General features: G+C 36.9%; 1 protein-coding gene across 10 annotated transcripts in view; it reads right to left on the bottom strand.

The window, feature by feature from the left end:
• adgrb2 (adhesion G protein-coupled receptor B2) overlaps positions 1–26532 on the bottom strand; it is a 442839-nt gene extending 416307 nt beyond the window's left edge. For 2 of the 10 annotated variants that reach the window (XM_047158792.2, XM_047158790.2), the window contains exon 1: positions 25680–26527. The gene's annotated coding sequence lies outside the window, so the exon portion shown is untranslated. Of the gene's footprint in view, positions 1–25679 lie in introns of all 10 variants that reach the window. The other 8 variants (XM_017482496.3, XM_047158795.2, XM_047158788.2 and 5 more) reach the window with 7 other exon arrangements.
• Between the last annotated feature and the right edge of the window lie 207 nt (positions 26533–26739).

The raw sequence follows: 26739 nt of genomic DNA, 5'->3' as shown, positions 1-26739 counted from the left end.
TTTTCAAAATTAGCCAGCCAGTCTAAATCATTGAAAAGGCCCAGCACAATCTGCTCCCACTAGTCTTCAATTCATTCTTGGCACCAATTGATCCGTGGACTGTAGCAGCTCTTACTCTGCCTGCTGTATTTAACTGTTTAAACAATCCACTGCTGATATTGGTGTCTTTAGGGAATTTCAATTCTGTGTTAATTTTCATACTGTGTGGATTTCAATAATGCAACTAGGGACAGATGGTATAAATTTGCTTGCAATCTTTCAAAGATAAAAATACATCAATGTAAAATTTCATTTTTTGGCATCCAGATTAGATTATCTACTGTTAGCAAATGTCCTAAAGTGGATTATTTTGTGTAACCAAGCACAACAGCACCACCAGTGGTCATGAGAATAAATACACAGCATGGTATGAAGATATGAGGCTGGGGCTGATTTCTTTCTAACCCAGACAGTAGATTCATGTAGCCTATTAGTGACGGTTATGTCAAGTGATTTGATGTTCATTGTGGCTGATATTTTTCAGCTGCTTCACTGAAACATCTATAACAAATCATCAGTAGTGATTGAGGAGGCACACGTGTAATACCAATGGGGGTGTAATGAACCTGAAACATGGTGGATTCTTTCCTTTGTTCTTTTTTCACAAAACCTAAAAATAGATAAACCAAGCACATATTGTCCAATCAAACTACAAATTACACAAACTGTATCGTAGAGTCCGTACAGGATTCTGCAGAGTTTGTGTGTGTGTATGTGTGTGTGTGTGTGTGTGTGTGTGTGTGTGTGTGTGTGTGTGATTGTTGCAGCCAAAAGTGCTTTAGTTTGCTGAGGCTTAGCAATTTGCTGAGTATTTTTGTGCTTTTTTGTGAAAAACTACTTGAATTGGAAAAATTGTAATTGCATGAAATTATTTTGCATAGTCTTTCGCAGTGATGTTTGCTGGTAAATGAGACATTTTAGCTGTTTAACGCACATGATGCAACAACGGCTTTGACTGAATGCACGTTGTGATGATTTCTTGTCATGATGTGTCTTGGCCCAAATCTGTAGAAAATCTGCAGTAATTTTGAAAAATTGAGTTTGCTTGATTTTGCGTTAATTTATTAACGCGTTAATAATTGATTGCAAAATCGCAAAATCCTGGAGGGACTGGTTGTAGCTACAACTCTTTTTTCCAAATCAACAAAGCACTATGAGGTTCATTCCGAGGAAATGTAGCATGAATTCAGTGTGATAATATGGTCTGGTAACACTTAAAAAAAACTTTAAATCCTACCAGCCTTTGAGTGTGTGTATGTGTAATAGTTTGCTGTACATCATTCTTATTGTCTTGGCAATTTTTATTATGACTACAACCATCATCTAGAAAAGAGAAACGATCCAGCAAGTTGGATGTGAACTGTTATGAGCTGTTCTGAACCAAGTGAGTTTTAACATGTTAACTTTAAACATATTTAATTATGTTAAGTATAAATGCATGTGATATAGATAATATCAGAATAAAATCCACATACAAGACAAGTTGGGCAACCTGATGCAAATGGGGCTGTTCTGTTTGTTTGTTTGTTTGTTTGCTTTGCTTTGCATACTACACTTCCTTGTCTGAATATTCATCTCTGAACTGTAAAATACAGATTTACACAATGTCTGTTCAAATCTGATTGGACAGCTCATTTTGATGGGTTTGGAAGATTTGAAACAGAGACTGAAGGAAAAAGTAGCCAAAAATACTCAGCATATGAGGGAGATTAAGGACTGTTTGAAAAGCATTCCATCATCTCCATTATGAAGTTGGTTGAGAGAATGTGACAAGTGTGTGCAAAGCTGTCATCAAGACAAATAGTAGCTATTTTGAAAGAAGGACAATATGAGGTTTGTTTTGAATACCACTATTTGGTTGCTGCTTAGTACAATCTGTTATTTCATAGTTTTGGCATCTTCCCTATTATTCTGAAAAGTGTAAAATATGGGACTTTTAAACAAATAGAGAAAGTAGAGAAATGAAATAAACATTAAAAAAAAGCCTTTATTTCCTGTCAGTACACATCATGGTAATATTATACAATAATCAAAGCTCTCTCATTATGGTAATGTTTTTTTAAAATTATTATTATTGAATAGTTTTATGTTTTCTTATTGCATTTTTAATGACCATAAGTGTTTTTCTTGTCAGTCTTTAAGACTCGAATTGATAAGCAATAATTTAATTAAATTCAATTTTATTTGTATAGCACTTTTTACAATTGACATTGTCTCAAAGCAGCTTCACAGAAATATCAACACGGTATACAGATATTTCAAATTTATCCCAATTGAGCAAGCCACTGAGTGGCGACGGTGGCAAGGAAAAACTCCCTAAGATGTTAAGAGGAAGAAACCTTGAGAGGAACCAGACTCAGAAGGGAACCCATCCTCATCTAGGTAACAACAGATAGTGTGAAAAAGTTCATTATGGATTTATATGAAGTCTGTTTGGCTTTAGAAGCAGCTGTAGTCCCAGCAATCTGGAATTGGAGTAGATGAGAGATCCATCCAGAGGTAGGACATCCGAAATTAATAATAATAATACATACATTACAACCCTAATTCCAAAAAAGTTGGGACGTTGTGTAAAATAAAAACAGAATGCAATGATTTGCAAATCTCATAAACCCGTACGTTATTCACAATAGAACACAGAAAACATATGAAATGTTTGAACTGAGGAAATGTACCGTTTTAAGAAAAAATAAGGTGATTTTGTAGTTTATGGCTGCAATACATCTCAAAAAAGTTGAGACTGGGGCAACAAAAGGCTGGAAAAATGAGTGTTACTAAAAAGAAACAGCTGGAGGAACATTTTGCAACTAATTAGGTTAATTGGCAACAGGTCATTAACATGAATGGGTATAAAAAAAGAGTATCTTAGAGAGGCAGAGTCTCTCAGAAGTAAAGATGGGATGCAATCTGAATGGAAGCACATGTTGCTCTAAAGCCTGTATATACCTTTCAACACTGATGGTGCCTTTCCAGATGTGCAAGCTCCCCATTCCATTGACACTAATGCACCCCCATACCATCAGAGATGTAGGCTTTTGAATGGACTGCTGATAAAAAGCCTCCTTAGTTTAGAGGAGGGGCGCCCATGGTTTCCAAAAAGAATTTTAAATTTCCATTCGTCTGACCACAGAACAGTTTTCCACTTAGCCTCAGTCCATTTTAAATTAGCTTTGGCCTATCGAAGATGGTGGCATTTCTGTATCATTGTTCACATATGGCTTCTTCTTTGAATGATTGAGCTTTAACCAGCATTTGTGGATGGCACGGTGAACTGTGTTCACAGACAATAAGTTCTGGAGGTGTTTCTGAGCCCATGCAGTGATTTACAGAATCATGCCTGTTTTTAATGCAGTGCCGCCTGAAGGCCCGAAGATCACGGGCATGAAATATTTTCGCTCTTGTCCCTTGTGCACAGAGATTTCTCCAGATTCTCTTAATCTTTTGATGACATTATGTACTGTAGATGATACGATATTCATAATCTTCACAATTTTACATTGAGGAACATTATTCTGAAATTGTCCCACAAATTGTAGATGCAGTTTTTCACAGATTGGTGAACCTCTGCCCATCTTTACTTCTGAGAAACTCTGCCTCTCTAAGATACTCTTTTTAAACCCAATCATATAACTGACCTGTTGCCAATTAGCCTCCAGCTGTTTCATTTTAGTAACACTTTATTTTCTATCTTTCCATTGCCCTGGTACATTTCATCAGTTTAAACATGTGATATATTTTCTATGTTCTATTGTGAATAACATATGGGCTTATGAGATTTGCAAATCATTGCATTCTGTTTGTATTTACATTTTACACAGCATCCCAACTTTTTTGGAATTGGGGTTGTAGATAATAATATTAGGTGATAAAAACTAAGAAGAATGTTACACGTCTATAGAATTCATTAATTGTGGCAAGCAAAAAGAAGTTGCGGCATTGGTGGACTGCCGGTTAAGGGCAAGGGACAGGAAGTAAATCAGTTTTATGTATTTATTAGGTTTTGTCCAATTTGAGCGTTTCTGTCATATGTTAGGTATTGCATGTTGTAGTCTCACAGATTCGACCATAACGGTATAATCTGTAAAGCAATGCTGCTATGTGTATCTGTGTATTCCTCCAAATATTCATATTTGTATCTGTATTTGGATTTAAACCCAAGGTGGGTGTGGCCTAAACTAGAAGGTTTTTTTTGTTGTTGGCTCTAGTCCCCTAAATATAAACAAAATAGCAGCCTAATTTATAAGTTGCATCTTTAATAACAAGCAAATAAACTTGCATCTTGAATTGTTATATTTAAGATCAAATTAAATCCCTTTTTCTAAAGGTCAATAATTTTCCTTTAGAAAAAAAAGAACATATTGATTAAAATTATTTTTAAAGAACTCATTCAACCTTACAAAAACAAGTCATTTGAGGTTTTTTTTTTTGTTGTTTGTTTGTTTGTTTGTTTTTTTGTTTTTTGGTGAAAGCTACCTTGTGTTTAAATTCTGAGATATATATTGTTTTAAAATCTGCTCAAGTGCTTTGTGGACAAAGTCAAGTCACTCTGAAAGTTTGTTTTGTGCATGATAATTACTATCTTCCCTGCCTCATAATCACAGCAGACACTGAAAATCTGACACATGACACTGTTTCAAGTTGTTTTTTTCATGCAGGCAGTGCAGTGTACAGTATATAACAATGCCCAAGATAAGTGGTTACTGCTGTGTACATCACAGTGTTTGTGTGTCATATTAAGAACAAATGTGTCATCTGGTAACATGTCATACAAGTCTACACTCAAGCAAAGTAGTAGAGAGAACTATATTCAGACAGACAGACAGACAGATAGATAGATAGATAGATAGATAGATAGATAGATAGATAGATAGATAGATAGATAGATAGGGAGAGATAGATAGATAGATAGATAGATAGATAGATAGATAGATAGATAGATAGATAGATAGATAGATAGATAGATAGATAGATAACTAAATTGGATTCTGCCTCACTTTGAATTAAAATGGGTGCCAAATGGGTTCATGTTAAAGTTACTAATAACAATAAAAGTAACAACACAATAATATCACAAAATGAACACCATAAGCAAAAGGTAGAATTGGACAGATTAACACCTACCCCATGAATTTATGATAGGTACATTAACTAAAATGACAAAGAATCAGAGATAATGCCCAGTGATCTTCTTCCCGACAACAATGACAAAACTGACCCTATACAAAGTTTTCTGTTTTCAAGGACCTTGTTATGTATAAAGAGGTCCTTTACTTGTCGCCACCAAAAATAAAACCAGGACCAGACAGCGAACACACTTACACAGCCTAAGCCATACACTCATTAATAAATTGCAACAGACATGCAAATTAAGATGAGCCACCGGGGGGGACAGAAACAAGAGGAGACTGTGCCTTGCATCCCATTGAATACACGAACGTGAAAATGCTTGACCATGTTGCTTAATCCTCAGCTTCCCATGTGTGCTAGGAACAAGACAACCATACATACATAACTCAATATCATTACTCTTTTTGCTACACTATCACATTATCTTCTTCCATTGCTCTCCAATTATGTTAATAATAAATTAAAGTAACATGCAATTCTGAAGATATACGTTATAGTTTCACTCTTATGTCCATAATTTATGTCCTATTTTAGTCATCATTGTTTAATTATATCATTCACAGAGATTAATTTGTTAGACACCCCAAAGGGACTAGCGCAGAACCTTAATCATTATTATTATTATTTTATTTTATTTTTTTAACAGATTCTTTAGTCTTAACCGTGTATTACAGACCCAATGTTTAAAGTGGGCTATTATTTATTTATTAGTTTGTTTTCACATTTTGCATTCAGTCAATTTAACTTGTTAACAACCAGCACAACATCATTATTGATAAGTTTGAGGAAAGGTTTTGCTGTTGTTGTTGTTGTTTTTATTAATTTTTCAGTTTTAAAATATTCTACTGATTGAGGTCATGGATTCTTCTCTAATGTTTTTTGAGAACAGTAAGTAAGTCACTGATCTTGGCAAATTGATAATTTATAAACGGCTAATTTAGTAAACAACATAATATTCATGTTTAATTAAAAAAGCCAATATTTAAAGAAGGACTAGTTTAATAATATATTATCATTATTATTATTAGTAGTAGTAGTAGTAAGAGTAGTAGTAGTAGTAGTAGTAGTAGTATACTGTACACTCCTGGGTAAAAAAAAAATGGGCCAAGCCCCAAATGGCAAATATTAAACTTTGAATGGCCTTAACAACAAATCATTGGTCAGGAAATTAACAATTAAAGCAATCAAAGAATTAAACAAATGCACTCCTGAGACCTGACTCCTGTGCCACCATTTGTTCATTTCCTTTTGTGCAGTGAGCTATTTGGGGAAAAGCTAGAAACAGGGAAATTCACTTACATAGCCTTCTTGTACACAAAGGTAAAATCATGATAATGATGAACATGTTTGATGTAAAATTCAAACACATGTCTGGGTGTACAAAATTTTCCAAAAATATCATCGGGGATTTTTTTTTCTTCAAAGATTAGTCATAAGAAGACTATATTAGTGAATTTCCTGACTCACAAGCATAGTGTAGACCCTTGCGACAAGAGAAAAGAAAGCATATTTCTCAGTGCTCAGTGTTTGCCAAACTAAGTTTTCCTCTAGATTTCCATGGTTGCAAATACATTTTTGTACACAATATTCGTTTCACTTTGCCATGTATATATCTTTATTTATTTATTTTTTATTTGTATTGAGGTTTTTTTTTATATACCCCAATCTGGTTATTTGGTCAGCTTTAGTCAGCTACCCAGCACTGAAGGTGAAGGCTAGCACATGATAAGTGCCATGGTAGCTGAAGACACTTGAGAGAAATCTCTAACTGCCATCTTCCTCATTCATGCACTTATATATATCCGCAGCTGGGTAATGTCACTCTGATTGACAAGGGACAAAGTGACAACATCCCTTCCACCCAGGGCCAATTGTGCTTTTCATGGGTGACTGTGGCATTGTCATTATTTGAACTCACAAACTCCCAACAATAAATGCTTTTCTACTGTGCCACTTGGGAGAACCCGTGGGATCTCATTTAATGAGCAGGCTTTCTAATCACGTATGCTTTGTTTGCACTCCCATGCCCTCTCTCTCTCTCCTTCTCTCTCTCTGATGACTGGCTGCAGTTCCTGCCTGTCACCATGTATATGCAGACAGGAGCTCAGCAACATCATATAATAAAACATTTTTATACCATAAATACCCCATGAGCTGTACAATCAAGACACCCCTTTTATAGTTTAGACACACCTTTAATAGTTTTTATAATGGAAAAATATATATTGTGTGCAAATTAGACAGTGTCTCTCTAAATGTCACTCATTGCATGCATTATTCATTTAATATTTTTTCTTACTGCTCATTTTTACGCTGTTAGGATTAGGATTTTATCCTCTAGGATGAGTTGTCTGCATCATCTTCTGAAGAATTATGCATAAAGAACACATCAAGTAGTATCTGTCTACGGTGCACAAAAATCAGATTCCCATGTAGCTCTACATCCTTGTAGCCCTGATTTCCAGCTGATCTCACCGCAGATTCATCTTCAGAGCAAGGAGTCCATATCTAATCACCTTTACTTGGGGGAATGCTTTTCACTTCACCGCTATCAAGCGAATGGGATTGGTTTGGAATCCACAGCTATAAAGCTGAGTCCATGTCAGCTGGGTTCTAACTGACCATGATCCAATGCCGCCTGACTGCACAAGCACTAAGCTAAGCACTCATGCTTAGCTTGATCTATCAGTCTCATTGTCTCTAGATCATCCAATTATTAGCACCAGTGGAGAAAATCAAGGAAGGGTGTTGGAGTGGAACAGTATAAGAAAAAGTCAGCATGGTAACTATATAAACAGTGCAAACTGGTAGTGCCTGTTGTGTCCATCACACTATCTGCTTCATGTGATATTAAATGTCATGTAAAACCGAAGGCAGTAGTGCAAGTATTATTATTATGTGGCCGTTTCTTTGGCTGATATTTGGCTGCTTCTGAAATTTAGTTATTATGGCATGCTGAGATTATGAGAAACGGCATCTCAAAAAGATAGATAGATAGAGGGAGGTTCCATGCAATAACCTAATTTCAAACTGTTTCAGATTGCAGTGACTACAGTGTGTGAAATGTATAAAGGAATAAACCACCATAAAGTGTTGTACAGTCCATACAGGATTTCATGGAGTTTTTTTGTGATTGTCACAGCCAAAAATACTTGATTTTGCTGAGTTTGTTGTGGGGTTTTTTTTTGTTTGTTTGTTTGTTTGTTTTTTCAGAAAACCACTTGAATTGGAAAAATTGCAATTGAATGAAATTGTAAATTAGTAAATGAGACCTTTTAGCTGTACTCATGTTCTGCACACATAACTCGAATAGGGATTTGACTGAATGTGCATTGTGATGACTTCACATGGCGTGCTGTGATGACATTGCATGTTGTGTCTTGGCCAAAATCAGCAGAAAATCTGGAGTAAATTTTAAAAAGTTCATTCAAATATTGTAGAGTTTCCTTAATTGTGCTTTACATTCTGCGATCACAAAATCCTGGGGGGACTAGCTGAACTGGAACTGTACTGAAGAGATGAACACCAGATTTTTCATCAGTTGGTGTTTTCTCTCAATTATCTGAGTGGAGAAGGGCTGAACTGGTCACAAAAACAATGACTATTTTATTTTTGCATGACATACTCATATGACGGCATAGTACATTCAATTTGACTTGATGTAACAATGAAATATGGGGTCATAAAATTATAATTTGTACATGCTTTGCACACTATGTGCACTAATGAATTGTGCACATGTGTTGGTTAATTTGTGTTCTTCATTCAAGAAATTTGCCCAAGATGTCCCAGCTGTATGTATCTGCTATGCTAACAGCACAGTTTAGACCTAGGTGGAGTTTACCATAATTCAACTATGTCACTTTTTTATTTAATATTCACGCAAACCTCTACATCAAGCTCGCTGAGTGCTTTAATATTCAGATTTTCTGCAATGTCTGATGCACTCCCATTTCTACTCATTCCCATTCATGTGCACCTCGGTGTATTATGTGCAGCAAAGCGAAGCACAGTGGGGATAATTTACTTAGCAGCTTCCCCACACACACAGCTCTATCCTACTTACTGAAGCTGCACAGTGGGCTAGTCTACAGCTCGTAGGCACACAAGAGAAAAAAGTCTCTCTCACAGCAGGAAAGCAGCTACATATATGCTAACACCTTACCCATGACAAGGATTACAAGAAAAATACAATAACGATCATGTTTCTTTATTGATTTGTACAGTTCTATGGCATGTAAACATCAAACAAATTTTCTGAAATTTCTAGTGAGTAAAATGTTTTAATCAACATTACAAAATCGACTCAGCTCAGGGAATAAGGGCATGCTTTGCTCTTTACTTTCAGTAAGCTATACAGAAAAGAGGTGACAAATTAAATCTGGTATGCAGTGGCAGGTATATTGCTGGCATCATTTGGGTCCGTTTGTCCTTAGCATGAAGGATCACTGGAAATCAATACAAAGCTCTTCTAACGGATTACCTTTATCATACAATGAATAATTTTTATCCTGATGGGAGTGGTCACTTCCTGGATGACCCTGCCCATATCCATAGGAAATGAGGACTCACTGAATGGTATGATGAGGATGAAAATCAAATCAGATCTCATCTCAATTAAATACAGATGGGAGATTTTGGCATGCCATGTTAGACAGCGCTCTTCACCACCATCATCAAAACACCAACTGAGGGAATTTATTATGTAAAATGGTATTCCTTTTTCTAGTAACCCAGATAGCAAAATTGCTGTGGACCAAATCCGGCCCACACCTGACACTTCAGGCCCACATACCATGTGGAATGATGGCACTTGGGCGGTCCGCTCCTGTTTGCCAGATTTGGGCCATAAGCAAGCCATAGCAATGCCGCATGTGCCACATTTTTGCCAAAGGTGGGCCACATTTGTTTTGTGATATTTGGGTCATATTCACTATTTACTACACGGGGCATTTTAGAGTCACCTCCAGATTACACATCGCATCTTTGTCTAAAAAGGACCAGTTGCGATTTGGGATATTTGGGTCATATTTGCTATTTTACATGTGGGCCACTTCAGACTCATAACCATTTTGTCCGGGCCAAAAGAAGGCCAGCAGTGCCGCATCACTGCCTGAAGAGCCATCTTTACCAAGGCACACTAATGCTGCTCTGGTGGCTTGTGATTGTCTAAAACCTTTACTAAAACTATGCTGGATTTGTCAGCGAGATTATATACAGCATATATAACTGACTCCATAATTATTGGCACCTGTCAAGAAAATATGCACAAATAAAAATATAGATACTAGCTTAAAATCATTAACACTTTAGCAATCAATTAATAGGAAAGAATGTCAATGAGTGTCTTTCTGTAATGACTAACAAGGCTGGAGACATTCCTGGACCTCTTCCCCATGTAGAATATATCAAATTACTTTAGGTAGGGTTTTTTTTTGTAGGTCTGGTAGTTTTTTAAGTTCTTTCTTAAGTTTGTGCAAATGGTTCAAAAGAGTTCAATTACAGAGGTTGAATTGTGATTCTTTCTTTTTTCTTTTTCTTATTTTTACCACAGCTATTTATTTAATGATTTGGATTTGTATATTAGGGTAATCATCAGAAGAAAGACTGAAAGATTTATCTATGGACAAATACTACCATCCTGGCAGATGCAACTATGCTTTGAGCTGAAATATCCTTGTACACAGAGTCAATGATGCCATTAATCATGATAATGTAGCCAAAGGGACTTTTACATGTACTGTATGCAATCTCATACAAAAGAATGTTAAAAGGAAACAATGTTTTTCTGTAACTGGTGTCAATAATTTTACCATATTTTATACATATACAGTGATGAACGACTGAATGTATATTTGCCCATACATGAAAGGAGGCAAATACTTTTGGGTTGACTGTAGGATAAGTGTGCTGTCTGAAAATATAAACAGTGCATCTGAGCTGTATGTACTATCTTGGCATGAGCCTAAGGGCATTGTTGTGTTCATGAGATTCAATCTAGTTTGCTTTTAATAAACGATGACAAAACTATCCATGCATACGCAGCTAGACACATAACTGAATTCCAAAACTGCTGACAATTACATTTGTTGCCATAATTTAATCTGGATGAGAATGGATCGCATAAGATTGACCATAGGTTTTATTATCAGTGAAATCTATGCCAGCAAGGATTATTTACACTTTTTTTCTCTAAAATGTGACAACTTTTATTAACTTTACATGTGCAAGATGGCATAACAGACTAACAGATGGTCATTTTAACTTCATGAGAGGAATATAAGCCAAGCATCTGGGGTGTATAACAGCATGTGACCAATGGGACACAAAGAAACTGGATTCAGAAACACAGAAAATATTGCAATTAGGTTATCTAAAGTAAGTCCCAAAGCCATTTGATTAAACAAGACTATCTGTTTGCCCTGGTTTAACCGCACTATGTTCAGTGATCTGGTATCAGCACTGTCCCTCACTAAGCAAATGACAAATTTGTAGACATATAATTCTCACATCAAACATGCTGTGTAGACTGACTGACCTTTACATTATAAGCCTCTGTTAATGTGTCTTCCCATCCACCCCTCCACATGATGAATGCAATTACCTAATTCACTGATAAAGGCACAATGACCTAAGGCTATATTCACAGTTGGCAGCTTAAATCCAATAGTTGCAGTATGTCAATATAATTACGCAGGGAGATTTAAACATATTCAGAGTCTTGTTATGCGCCTTCTTAAGTTGATTTTCTGCATGCCCCATTTAAATTATAAACATCACCTAGGTGTAGTACATACTTTTAAGGTTAACAGAGATTTCTTGAGTAAATGTCTGAGACAGGAGTTTTCAACAGCGTCTAGACCATCACCTTTTAACACACGCAGTTGTCTTTAAACCTCAGTGGTTAAGACGTAGGATTACTGATTGGAAGGTCCTAAGTTCAAACCCCAGCACTGCCAAGCTGCCACCGTTGGACCCTTGAGTAAGGCCCTTAACCCTCAACAGCTCAGATGTATAAATGAGATAAATGTAAGTCATTCTGGATAAGGGCGTTTGCCAAATGCCATACATGTACTAAACCCAAAAAAGGCGATAGAAAATACTGACTGAAGAATTTGTAACTTAAAAAAAAAAAAAAACACAAAATTTGTGAATAGCAAGAGACGATTTAAAAGTGAAAAATAAAAACAGACTAATATGATGATGTATCAATGGGAATATGGCAAGCATTGATAGAAACATTTTATAGGAGTCTAGTACATTACCAATATATTTTTGCATGTATAGACCTAGTTATAATTATCACATTAATCACTGCATATTAAGTTAAATTTAACAATACGGCTTCCACCTTCATTACTTATCAACATGTAAAATAGCACTTGATCCAGCACATACTATACATTTTGCATTTAATTTTATTTATTTTTATAGCATGCTTTGTGAAGTACACAACTTAAGGAAGTCACAAGATAAACTGACTTCAAATTGACTTTGTGAAGTCGTAATGTGTGTGAATTTTTAGTATCAAATCCGCAACTCTGGATACAGCTCTTAAAGAGCATGATTTTTTTCTTTCTCACCTGGATTACTTTTGCTCTTTGTGCGCACAAAATTTTTCTGTGCTAAAATATTACATGCTCTCGCTCATACTTACCCTGCTTATGCACAATTTTGCTCTTCCTTCATACAACCCCAATTCCGAAAAAATTTGGATGGTACCAAAAATGCAAAAAAACAAACAAAAAGAGTCATTTGAAAATTCAGTTCACCCTGTACTGTATAGAAAGCACATTATTAACACATTATTTGATGTTTTACTTTGTGAATTTAATTTATTTCTGAAAATATTCACAAATTTCAAATCTGATGACTGCAATAGACTCCAAAAGTGACAGTTGATTGTTTACTACTATGTAACATCACCTTTTAATAACACTTGAGTATTGAGTGAAGACACCAGTTGGTTAAGTTTAGCATACGGAATTTTCCCCCATTCATCCATTATGCATTTCTTCCACTGTGCAACTGTACGGGTCTTCGTTTCCTTTGTGCTTAATAATGCTCCACACAGTCTCAAACGGAGACAGGTCAGGACTGCAGGCAGACCATGCTAGCACCCGCACTCTCTGATTACGCTACCATACGCTTGTAATCCGGACAGAATGTGGTTTGGCATTGTTTGCCATTGATAATAGCTTGGATGTTCCTTTTCCTCTTTGGCACGGAGAACACGAAGGCTGTTTTGTATAAAAACTATTTGAAATGTTGACTCAACAGAACACAAAACACGATTCCACTGTACTACTCTCCATCTCAGATGAGACCAAGACCAGAGAAGTCGGCAGTGCTTCTGGACAGTGTTGATGTATGGCTTCTGCTTTGCATAGTAAAGCGTCTGTGGATGTAGCGGCGAATGGTGTTGAGTGACAAAGGTTTACCAAAGTATTCCCGAGCCCATGTCAGGATATCCATTACAGACTCATGACGGTTTTTAAGACAGTGACTTCTGAGGGATCGGAGATCACACACATTCAGAAGTGGTTTTCAACCAGATTCTTTGAATCTTTTAATTATATTGTGGCCTGTAGAAGGTGAAATGCCCAAAATCCTACTGATTTGTCTTTGGGTAATGTTGTTCTCAAAGTGATGGATTATCCACTGACGCATCTGTTGGCAGGAGTAGGCCTTTTTGGAGGCTCCTTGTATACTATGATTAGACGATTGCCACACCTGTTTCACATCACCTCCTCATTTCAACTTGTCACATCGTTATTAGTCCTAAATTGCCCCTGTTGCAACTTTTTTGGAACGTGTTGCATGCATTAATTTACAAATAAATGTTTATCTTTAAAAAAAAATGCAATTGATTAGGTAAAACATCAAATACCTTGTCTTTATACATTTTCTGCTTCAGTACAAGTCAAAGTACATTTACAAATCACTCCTCTTTGTTTTTATTAGCATTTTCCATACTGTCCAAATTATCTGCGGATTTGGGGTTGTACTTACACACTGCGTGTGTTCACATACTTTTGAGCTCTTGCACTCATGTTTTCATTTTCTTGCACTTGAAGCTTCACTGCTAAAAGTGTGCAACGAGTCAGAATGGTTTACAGGTTTTGACCAGTTAAATCAATACTACTCAGAACTTTAAGTTAGTAAAATAAACAAGCTCAAATAAAATGCAAATTATTCAAACATCTTGGTAAAAATCACACCACTCCACAGTCTACACAATTTACCTTGCCACATATTATATATTGCAACAATTCAAACATCACATGACTGTTGTGTGTGTTATGAATAAGGGAAGCCAGCATGTCTAGGATTGGTTTGTGTTTAAGTTTTGCATTGGTATTGGCAAAATGAACACCTTGTTCTAACTATCATAGCACATTCTATAATCTCCCAAACAGCTTTTCATTCTCAATGGTTTCAATGGTTTACCAGGAATGATTCAAAAAATAAAAATACCACTGATTGGCAATCCTTTGAATAAAAACCGCTTGTGAATCATATGGGTTAAAGAAGAAAGCTTAGATTCAGACAAGCAAAAAAAAAAGAGACACAAACAGGCAAATCACATCCAAATTAAACTGCAGAATGTCATCTCATCAGAACATAAGGCAGTATCAGGTGCTGATGTTTTCAAAGAAGACTAAGAAAGCATGTCTCTAGTTGGCATAAGAGCAACAAAACAGGAGAAATCCAAGTTTGTTTTGCATCATATTAATGAAAGATACAGATGTCAGACTTGGTGTGAACAGTACAAGTTGATGGTGGAAGTGTGATGGTGTGCGTAATGTTTAATGGTTATACAGTAGATTACCTGATACCCATTGGATAATGTCCAAAATACACAGCGTACAGTATCTTCGACATTATTGCTTACAAAGTTTACCCTCTTTAAAGATTTTTTCAATATGTTAATGCACCAGGTCACAATACACTTATCATTATAAGACACTGGGTTTTATTGCTTGTCTGTCCAGTCTCTGGATCCTAAACCTATTAGGCATGTTTGGGGAAAAGAAGAAAGGGGTGTTTATAACAAGAAATTCAATCTGCAGTAACTTCACAATGCAACTATTTCCACATAAAACTGTTTCTACAAAATGTATACAGCATCATGCAAAACCCATTCCCAGGTGGGCTCATGATGTCCTGAAGGCCTAAGGAACTGCAACAAGTTACTAATTACAGTAGGTGTTTCTAATGAACTAGCAACTGGTTGAATACACTAAGACAATATAAAGTATCTTAGAAAGGTTAAAGGACATTAAAGCCTACCAGAACAGCTTCAAAGACCTTTGGCATAGATTATACCACTGTCTAGATCTATACTGGAGAGATGATCACCATTTTTCCAAAAGCGATTCCCTCAATTGGCATTTGGATGATAGTGGTGGAGATCGCTGTCTAACACGTCAGTCCAACAATGCCCCTAGGGATACAGATGGTTTGAGATCTGGTGACTGTGAAGGTCACTGCATATGATATCATTTCTTTACTCATCAAACCATTTAACTACACTGCATTCCCTATAGGTGGGGACGGGGTCACCTTGGAAGAGACAACTCTTCATGATAGGTGATCGGTCAGAATAACTTATTGATTGAGTTACAGTATATTCAGGTCATATGTTTATTAGAGGCAGACTTTTGGGGCTAATAAAACACATTTGACTTTACTAGCATCAAGTCACTCGCCAGTTCTTTGTGGCCAGTAGCTCAATCTTTATGTCGCTAAACACTGGAATTCTGTCTTATTCAATGGTTTCAAAAAGCATCAAAAAGCAGGTGCTAAAGTGTTTATTCAACTGATTCAACAGTGAGAAAGGGTGCTGGATTTGAAAATCCAAAAAGCCTTTTGGAAAAGGGCAAAGCAGACAACAGTGTAATATGATGTGATATAAATGGATTCAGTTTCCCTTATGTCAAGGCTAAGTGCTATAGCTGTATGCACACTCTGGAAGACCCAGGAGCAATGCAAACGAAATCTGAAGGATTTCATTATCACTCACACCTCAAGGATGAGCTCATACCTGACAAATATTTGCACATTTGCCTTGCAACAGTGTCTGCAATTGTGTTTGTGTTTGTTTATGTGTGTGCGTGTGTGTGTGTGTGTATGTGTGTGTGTGTGTGTGTGTGGCGACTTACTAATCAAAGATGCATGTGATAAAACAGACTTAGCCCAGCCTGAATCTAATTACATTGTATCATTCATGTGATAACTTACATTTTATGGAAGTGGTTTGCATTTAGACATGCTCATTAGAATGAAATTGCATTTCGCATGCTAATTTTGGAGTCAGTAGTAGTATTATATATTTACCTCACATTAGGTGTCATATTGCAACGCAGGTTACTCTGTGAATCTGTAAGTGAATCTGTGAGGGGATTTTTTTCTACAACACTATAGTGGTGACAACCAGGTAGAATTTTGTTTTCTCTTCATTCCTTCAATATATATATATATACGTGTGTGTGTGTGTGTGTGTGTGTGTGTGTGTGTGTGTGTGTGTGCCCAAATTTCATAAGTGTGCACACCCTTGTATAAATGGGAATGTGGTAGTGTTCAGAATCAACCACTCACATTCAAACTCATGTTAAATACTAGTTAGTATACACCTGTCATCAATTACAGTGAGTGATTACGTCCAAATAAAGTACTGATGTTCTTATAGGATTATCCTGACATCTTCTTGGTAACATTCAACTGGAAAAGCCATGGGCCTCAAAGAGCTTCCAAAGCAGGTACAGCATCTCATTGTTGAAAAATATTAATCAGGAGAGAGTTACAAAAATAAACCAAGGCACTGGATATATCATGGAACACTGTAAAGACAATAATCAGCAAGTGTCGAAAATATGGCACAACAGTGACATTACTAAGAACAGGACGTCCCCCTATAATTAATGACAAGATCAGGAGAAAACTGGTCAGAGAGACTGCCAAGAAGCCTACAGCAACATAAAAAATTGCAGAAATCTCTGGCAAGTACTGGTTGCTCCCTACATGACAACAATCTCCTGAATTTTCCATTTGTCAGGGCTATGGGGTAGCAAAGAAGTCTCCAAGCCCAGCTAAAGTTTGCAAAAATAAAAAATAAAAATAATCCAATCTTCCAAAAACATGTGGAATAATGTTATGATTTGATGAGACCAAAGTTTACCTTTTGGGCAATAATACCAGAAGATATGTTTGGCGCAACAAAAACCACAGCACATCACCAAAAGAACACCATCCCCATGGGGAAGCATGTAGGTGGCAGCATTATGCTTTGGGGTTGCTTTTCTTCAGCTTGTACTTGGGAATAATTAATAACTCCAAAAACCAGTCAATTTTGGCACAAAACCTTAAGGATTCTGATAAAACACTTATTCTTTAAGTTCTGCATTGTTGTTGGTTCTCTACACATAAGATTTTCTTTCGTCATTCATCCTTTACTTAGTAAGCTATGACATGACAATAAATCTGAATCTGAATGAAAAGGAATGTCACCTTTCAGCTTGACAATGACCAATAGCCCACCTCTAAATCACCAAAGGAGTCAAGGCCCAGCAAGAGTCCAGAAATCCAATGTCTAAATCCAGAGTCTAAATCCAATGGAAAATCTGTGCAGTGACCTGATGAATGCTGTGCACAGGAGATGCCCAACCAATTTGACAGGGTTAAGGTGCTGTAAGGAAGAATGGCAAAATCAAGGTTTTCTATGATCCGCCACGCCTACTTAGATCAAAAGATGCAGACTATTTTACGGTACCTCCAATGGCAAAGGCTACAGCAGGGGGAAGAGCTTTCTCTTATAGAGCCCCACAGTTATGGAACAGTCTTCCAATAAGTGTTCGAGACTCAGACACAGTCTCAGTGTTTAAGTCTAGGTTTAAAATGTAGTTGTTTACTCAAGCTTACCCTGACTAGACTTTCTGTTACGCTAAGCCTAGTCCTAATAATCTTTTCTCTATCTCTCTCCTTCTGTCGAGCCACACATGATTTCATGGAGATACTAGAGATCCTGATCCTTTCTGCTCTCCGGACTTGCCTGATCCATTTCAGATGTCCTACCTCTGGATGGAGCTCTCATCTACTCCAATTCCAGATTGCTGGGACTACGGCTGCTTCTAATGCCAAACGGACTTCATATAAAACCATAATGAACTTTTTTACACTATCGGTTGTTACCCAGTTGGTGATGGGTTTCCTTCTGCATCTGGTTCCTCTCAAGGTTTCTTCCTCTTAACATCTTAGAGAGTTTTTCCTTGCCACCATCGCCACTGGCTTGCTCAATTGGGATAAATTCGCACTTTTAATAACTGTATACCGTGTTTATGTATTTCTATAAGGCTGCTTTGAGACAATGTCTATTGTAAATAGTGCTATACAAATAAAACTGAATTGAATAGAATGTGCAAAACTCTTACCCAAAAGACTGAATGCTGTGATAAAATCTAAAGTTGCTTCAACTAAGTATTAGTTTAGAGGTGTGCACATGTATGCAACCAGGTTATTGCAAATTTTGAATTTTTCCTTTTTTCCCCCACTTTAATTTATAGGTTGCAATTTAGCAGTAAAGGTAGAAAAGGTTCTGATATAATTGGTCTTGGTTTCATTATTTACATCACAAAAACCTGCCATTTTAAAAAGGTGGGAAGACTTTATACCCACTCTATGTGTCAAATTAGCTGATTTGTAAATGTGAAGTAATCCAATACTGTTATATATGGAAAAATTAAGGTTACATATGTAACTGTGGTTCTGTGACCGTGACCGCAAATGTGGGGCTTATAAAAGACCCTCAGTACATCACACTTATCATGTATTAGGTTGTTGAGGTTGAAAATCACTCATCATTGTGTTATGTCTCTCTAAGAATTACTCACAGTGCTGATACTATACTCTTTAAAGGATAAGAACTGTGAGTCTTAATGCTGTATTCCATTAAGTGTGAGAATCACTCAGACTCGACACAGAGCGCAGGGATTACAACAAAGCAACATTCATTCTAGTGTATCATATGTCTTACAAACCAGCATATGAGTTCTATATTTAACCTGTATGCCATGTGGCTTTATGCACAGAGCATTACCAGCCAGTAAACCTGCTTCAACTTTCTTTCAAGGGTACATAAGATCTCATCAAAGAAATTACTTTGTGGAATTGCCCAGTGATCTGCATAAGCGAATGCACTATAGAATGGATTTGGGACTTGTCCAACCATATTGGGGAGGATCAAACTTTCATTTTGCTAAGGTAGCTTTAACACCAGCCTGTCATGCATTCAGTGCCACTGCTGTGCTGTACTCTGATCTTTATTCTGCTTCAATGAATTCACTGCAGAAGAGAGCTGCAAATTCAGAGAATGAGGCACAGTCTGTTTCTGTATGCGAGGTGGCTGTACTAGGCTCCCTCAAGCTTTGTACTTCAATGCGTTGTTGCATTTCTGCCAACCACTCATGCATTTGGCCCATGCCCGCTGCCAGCTTCTCTAATCTGTGTTCCAAATCAGTGAAGGCACTCTCCCGTCTTTCATGGGACTGGGTCCCACGATGCAGCAATGGGACCTTACTTTTTCTTCCTATAGGACTTTCCATCTGTATGTACAGTGCAGCCAGAGGAAGGAAATTAATAGACATTTTGATAGTCTGCGAGGAGCACTTCATGCATCGCTAATGGCATTATGTTGCAGTTAGGTCTGTAAGTGCCTGTCACAGATGTCTAGGTCCCAAACAATTTGGGTATTGATCATGCCCACCGTCCAAATCCATCAGGGCTTGGTAGAACAAACAATTTGCCGTGCTGCCCCAAAATACACCAAAGCTTGGGATAGTTGAAAAGTTTCAACAATTCATATAAGCTACAATTTTAAAGATTTTAATATTAGTCTCTGCATCCACGGTGCTACATGCCTGCCTAAATGACAAGCCACATGTCCTTTTCTGTGACACAGTCCATCATGGATAAATCAGGAAAATATCAAATATTATAAGTACCATCACCTATGGTGAACCTCAAAGCACTCTCTTTGATAGTGCAGATTTAAAAATTAACAATAACAAGATTAGCAAAAAAATCAAAAGATTAGAGTGTTATACTGAATGTTTTGAATCCACTTCGATGAGATCATATGAGAATAGGAAAGAGCACAGTCTGACATACCAAGGAACTTTTATAGGTTACATATGTGAGGTCATGGTCACAAGAGGATCACTTAGCTATTAAACAGGTAAAGTCTGTCAGTTCTGAAGGAAACATCCCTGGTGGTCCAGAATGAAAGAAAATAGAACCTTAATATCAGGTTACTTTAGTAGATAATGCAAAACTGACTAAATTACAGTTGGTAAATGTTTTCTGTATACAGTATGCACTGAGGATACTGTTTGACTAACGGTTACTATACCTCAAGTGATGAGCATCTTCCACATCAGTCTGTCCTGTCTTATGATCAAAATGATTACTTGTCTTCCATTGGAGATTTATAATCTTTCATGTGGTGTCACTAATGTTGTTTTCCCAAGAATAGCTTTGGTTACAAATATAGAGTTAGGCATCATGTTTGCTTTATATGGCCTGAGTAATATTAACTCTATTAACTCGGATTAAAATAATTAAAGCTGAGATAATGTGAAGACGACAGCAACGTGATTGAGGACTCCAAATCTAGTTTAAAATCCTGGCTGTTAATTCTTTAATTGAACATTATTAAATATATTTAAATTAAATTAGATGTAATTAAATCAATAACTAGAAGTTGCTTTTAGGCAATCAATATGTTGGTGTCTCTCTCAGTTGAGTTGGAATCTAGTCTTTAAAAGCAATTTTCTCCCTTTTTTGGGTTTCCCAGACTGCCAAACATGTACATATCTTGAAGTCTCAATTACGTACATTTGAAGTAAATGGATATAATATATCTTATCCTTACATTGCCCTTCCAATAAAAAAAAACTTGGACATCATCTTTTACTTCCAGAACAAGAAGGAATCAGAACTAGGTTATGCTATTTTGTAATCTTGTAATATTACATGGGTTCACACAAAATGCCAATCCTTAAGTATATATTTATATTAATATAATTCCATTTCCATTTAATCAAATCTAATCTAGAATCTGCACACTTGTAATATCGAAGATGATACTGAAAAATAATTTCTGAAAGGTTTAAAATATTATGCAAATTCCATTTAGTGATGCATTTGTCTCAAATTTAACACTAAATTGAAAAACATCTATTCTCCCGTTTAACCAACATGGAGCCAGTGGATAAAATGTCTTTCAGACTCAGCCCACGTTTTTACTAGTTTCAGAGGCAAATAATTATATAACTTCCAACCATTAATGGTATCACATTTTCCAAGCAATGTTGTTTATCAAATATTGATGCAAAATTTGCATTCTTTAATTAGAAATGATTCAATAACAGTTTGCATGAACCAGGGTTTTATAGAAATCTGCATTTCTGCATAAAGTCAATAGGACTTGCATAATATATGCTGAAATTAATTAATGCTTTAATGATTTGATGTTGGAAAATACATAACTGATAAAATTAAGTGACTATAACTTATTTTGAATAAATTTGTTGACCTAAGTTTAACTAAGCAATGACAACTTTTTGGCATGGAAAGTTATTAAACTCAACAGATTTTATTAACCTCTACAGGTAGAAATTTCAGTTCTACCTGTAGGTGGAGTCGATTTGTATGCTGAGGGGGAAAAGCAAATGGCGAAGTGAGTGGACACTTGTTTGTCATATTTTTGATTGCTTAATTGATCAATTTACATTAATCAACAGATTAGATGAGTTAGCGTTACACAGTGACACTAGATGTGGTTGTATTATAATCAAATTGTTGGATTATGTTAGTTGAAATTAGCAGTATAACATTGGCTAGTCACATATCTTTGTGTTTCAATCAAGGAACGTTTATATGTTTTATTTATTTTTATTGAGTGTACAGTATAGACTGGGGGGGGCATTAACGCTTGATTTACATTTGAATGATTAGGTGTATTGTACAGCTAATTATATTTTTGAGGTTATGTTGGATTAATAAATTTTTTAACTACAAAATGATTTGAAAAGTATTAGTCTATATAGTAAGAATTATGCATTTTAATTTATTCATTTACAGAGCAATTTGTTTGGTGGAATCAGACATGCAATGGAAATGTAAGTATTGTGTTTATGCCTGTGAAAAGAGAGCTCTCCTATTGAAGCATTATCATATAAAACCTAGAAACTACACCAGAAATGTTTAAGATCTATTGGATGAATCAATGTCTTTCTGAGCGAAAAGATATGTGTATGTGTAAGAAAAATACTATATTTTAAACTTTTTAAACTATAAACCATCACTTCCGGCCAACTGTCACACTTCCAGCCCACACACATATAATCATATAAAGGCATGTCTCATTCAGCTATGTACACTTAATGCTCTTTGCTTGGACCTTACACACAAATTCTGCTTTTGTGAAGTTTTCCTTTTCGTTTTTTTTTTTTTTTTTTTTTTAACTTAGGCCCTTCTACAGTTTGTTGTTTGCAAGTTGTACATTCCACATTGTTTTGAATATAAATTGTACACAATATTTTGATTCAGCATCTTTATTTATCACTGTTAGTTGTACATAAAGAAGGTGATGGTCTTGGGTCTATAAATGACATACATTTGTGAGGTCTGGATTTTTCATATAAGTAGGTTTATAATATTTCTGGGGTTTTTATTAGTACTGTGATTGTGCTACACCCCAGATTCTAACCATGATACCTGAAGACAGCCAGGATTTTCCACAAGCACTGCATTTGGAGGCTTCGCACATAATAATTATTCAAGATTCTTGGGTGCTATGGTGAAGACAATTGAAGAGAAATAAATGATACTTTGCCTGAGTTTAGTTGTTTCTTTTTGTCTTAATTTTTTTTTAGTTCAGCTTACTTAAATTTTTAAACATCAGTTTCCTAATGTTTTCCTAGTAATGTGAACACTAATAAGAAGTTAACTTAACAAACGATTTTGAGTCATCTGTACTTAAGTAAACTTGAACAAGTTTTATGTACATATTTAATTAAATTTTGCCAACTAAAAATTCATACACAACTTTACTTGGAAATTTTAAGGCAATCTGTTTCCTCACTTTTTCTAAGTCAAGTTATTACATTTTACATTGTACTGAAAAAACAATTCTAAATAAACAAGATTAAAAAAGGTTGTTTTTTTTTTACATCAACCGTATAAGCTCCAATGTTAAATTGGCGAATCAGGTCCCACATTATGGAGCCGTCAAGAAGTGAAATGCTTGGCAAAAACTCACACACTAGAAGAGACATCATATTTAGCCTTGAGCGTGCATTGAGGGGGAAAAAAGGCCATAAGGTATATACCGCTTCAAAGTCTTGCTTTTTCACTGTATTATATAGTAGAAGGACAAAGAATCAATAAAATCTGTGAGACTTTGGATTTCTATCTTGGCTGAACATAATGAAAAAAACATTATATAACAGCAAACATTGCTACTGGGCCCCTCGCAGATGCATTCATGTGGTAGAACATGTCAGTACATAATCACTAGAGAACAAAGGAAATGACAGCAGCAATTGCCTGGCTAGGAGACCGAGGTGCAAGAGACTGCAACTTACAAAAACACTCTGGGGACAATCCCGTCACATTAGCATGGTTACTTTATTCTCCCCAAATTTATAGCATGACTCAAGCTACTCTGCAGTGCTCTCGCTCCTAAGATACAAGAATCACTGTTTCTCTTCAGTCGACAATCAATATTTCTTCAGCTCCTAGCATTATAGAAGAAATTACTTTTGAGAATTCAGGGTCCACTATTGCATGCCTCATTATAAGCAGCAAGTTTCAAATTTTGAAACATGTATTAGCATTACATACACATTACAGATACACGTGACTCCATAAAATAGCCTCTGTGATAACTCCAGCATTAATGCACTGATTTCTGATGACATTGCATAACAATATCAACCATTTGCCTAAGTGATTTGATGGCTTTCAAGTAAATAGCTTGAAATGAGGAGTGATCCAAGATAAGAATGATTTATGATAGCAAAGCATGGGGAAGCACTGATGAGGAGTTAAACAATATTTATCAAGGAATATAATTCACTAGGGCTTTCCCCCAGCTGACTCGGTCTAAACTGACTCCACTGGCAGAAATGAATATATCATGCTCTATCTGACTGGTGTTCTTTATTTACGACAAGACATGGAGAGTGAGGGGAGGTGTTTAGTTTATTTGGGGACGAAAATTGGATGGTCAGGGATTGGGGTTTACTCAACCAGGCAAGGCCAAGCTGTCACCTGGCTCATGTTCCACATGCAGTGATCCTTGTTCCATTGCTTGCAAGCTAAATAGTGAGCTGCTTTAACAGGATTTTGCAACATGCACAGCCGCCAATGATACACACCTAGGTCCAATACATGCTGAACCATTTTTTCTTCCCTAATCACGTGCGCTGTGCATTTCCATCCAACTTGCATAATAAAGGAGTATTATTCCATGTTATATCTTTAATGCCGCACATATGCTAATGCTCTCGAGTGTATTAACAGTAGATGCGCATAGAAGGGGCTTTAACCATATCTTTCATTAGCAGCTCTGTTCATTTCCCCCATTCATTACTGGGCAAGAAAACATCGCTCTTGAAATTCCAGACGAAGTGCATTAAGGGAGCGAATGGGTATCGCGTCTGGACAGGCGAAGCTCGTGAAATGTTCTCTGCCATTAAAAGAAGGAAACGTGTTGTGTTCTTAAAGTGAGCGCTCCACGTATGCGCAATTTGGTATTTCTACCAAATCCGAGCTAATGCTGCGCTCAACAGATGGGCGAATGTTCATCAGCAGCACCACCTGCATGCACGAGAGAAAAGCACCGCGCAAAAGGCAAATTTATAGGCTGTGGGCATGCATCATGCGTAAATGGTTATTCCATAAGCGAGTTGCAAATTATAGGCTACTTGTCAGGAAAGCGCAAATGCGTCGTGCGCCAAAGCTTTTCCCATAACCTTTCTGAGACGCCAGCAAAGCAGCAGGTGTGCCACATGAAATATCGTCAGTATTTTACAAAGGAATGAAAGGAAAATGCGACCGTCCCTATGCCATCAGTACTACAAGGCAGTATTTGCTTTCAGTGATCAGTGATCAGCAGCTGGAGCCCCCCCTTACAATAAGTGAAATATCAGTGAGCATAACTCAGTGAGGTTCTTGAACAGGCTTCTCCCCTATTCAGTGTGCAAAGTTACCATGGGGCCAATAAATAAGGAGGACAGAAAGCAGGGATTGAACTTGTCGTTGCTAGTGGAATTGTAACAAGAGATGGAGATGTGCGCAACTTCAGATAATTCAGAAAATAAAAGAATAGCACCGATGAGACTTTACGACTCGTGCGTACGCACACGGACTGCTAATACGTCTTGCATGCGTAGATCAATAAGAGTTGTCTGTTTTGAACAGGGGATCGAAAGAAGAAGATTGTAGATTACCTGATCTCTTCCAGCAGCAGTTATTCGACAGTGCCGGATGCTTTTTTTAGGTACGAACGAAGTTCACCGTCCATGACGCGCCTCAGTTCGCAAGATCGAGCAGCTTCTCAGTGCCGGAGTGAAGCTTTTCACCATCCATCCGCCCACCGGGCTTCGGTCACGCGGGATATGAAAGCATAGAAAAATACCGGAGGACTCACGACATTGGGGGGGGGAGAAAATATATACATATATAAATATATGTGTGTGTGTGTGTGTGTGTGTGTGTGTGTGTGTGTGTGTGTGTGAGTGAGTGAGAGAGAGAGAGAGAGAGAGAGAGAGAGAGAGAGAGAGAGAGAGAGAGAGAGAGACTTAAAAAATAAGAAAAGACATAAATTAAAAAAAAATTAAAAAATCCGTCAATGCACAAAATGGCAAGAGCAGGAGGTTAAGAGAGGTCCACACTAGTTCACAATCTTAAAGCTCCGGTAATTCCAAGCTGCGCGTCCATCCTCATAATTCCAGCCGAATTAAACAAGATCACGCGCGCTCGATTTTTACATCCGAGTATTCCCGGGGTGATGCAGTTAATATTATTAGTATGATTTCTTTCTTTGTTTATTTATTTTACTCCCACTGCAGCTTTCTTGCCTCTCGCCTCCTTCCGCAGCTCGTCTTGGATTTTGAGCGTGTATCGCTCTTCTCCTGGAATCCGAGCTCTAACCGGAATAGCTGTGCCGCGCACGGGCGCGCATCTGGATCCCCCGCATTCGAGACGGAGGCGCGCGCTCTCTCGCGTAGTGGAGGGGATGACTAGTCCGCGCGCACTGCTTTAGTGACGTCAGACGGCGCAGATTTCCAATCAGGGGTGTCAAGCACTATTTCACACCCTTCGAGTAGTGTATGCATTTATTCTTAAGAGTGGTGCTTGCTATCACGACAAATCGGCCAAAACACTCAAATACGTGCGAAGAAATATCAACAAATTAGCAAAGAAGAAAGAATAATCCACATGACTTCACGATAACAATGCACCACAAGAGTCTAACAATTTTCTATTCCCTTTATACAATAGATTATG

This window comes from Ictalurus punctatus, chromosome 12 (assembly GCF_001660625.3).
Source record: "Ictalurus punctatus breed USDA103 chromosome 12, Coco_2.0, whole genome shotgun sequence".
Taxonomy (NCBI): Eukaryota; Metazoa; Chordata; class Actinopteri; order Siluriformes; family Ictaluridae; genus Ictalurus; species Ictalurus punctatus.
This window is presented reverse-complemented; position numbering and strand designations above follow the sequence as displayed.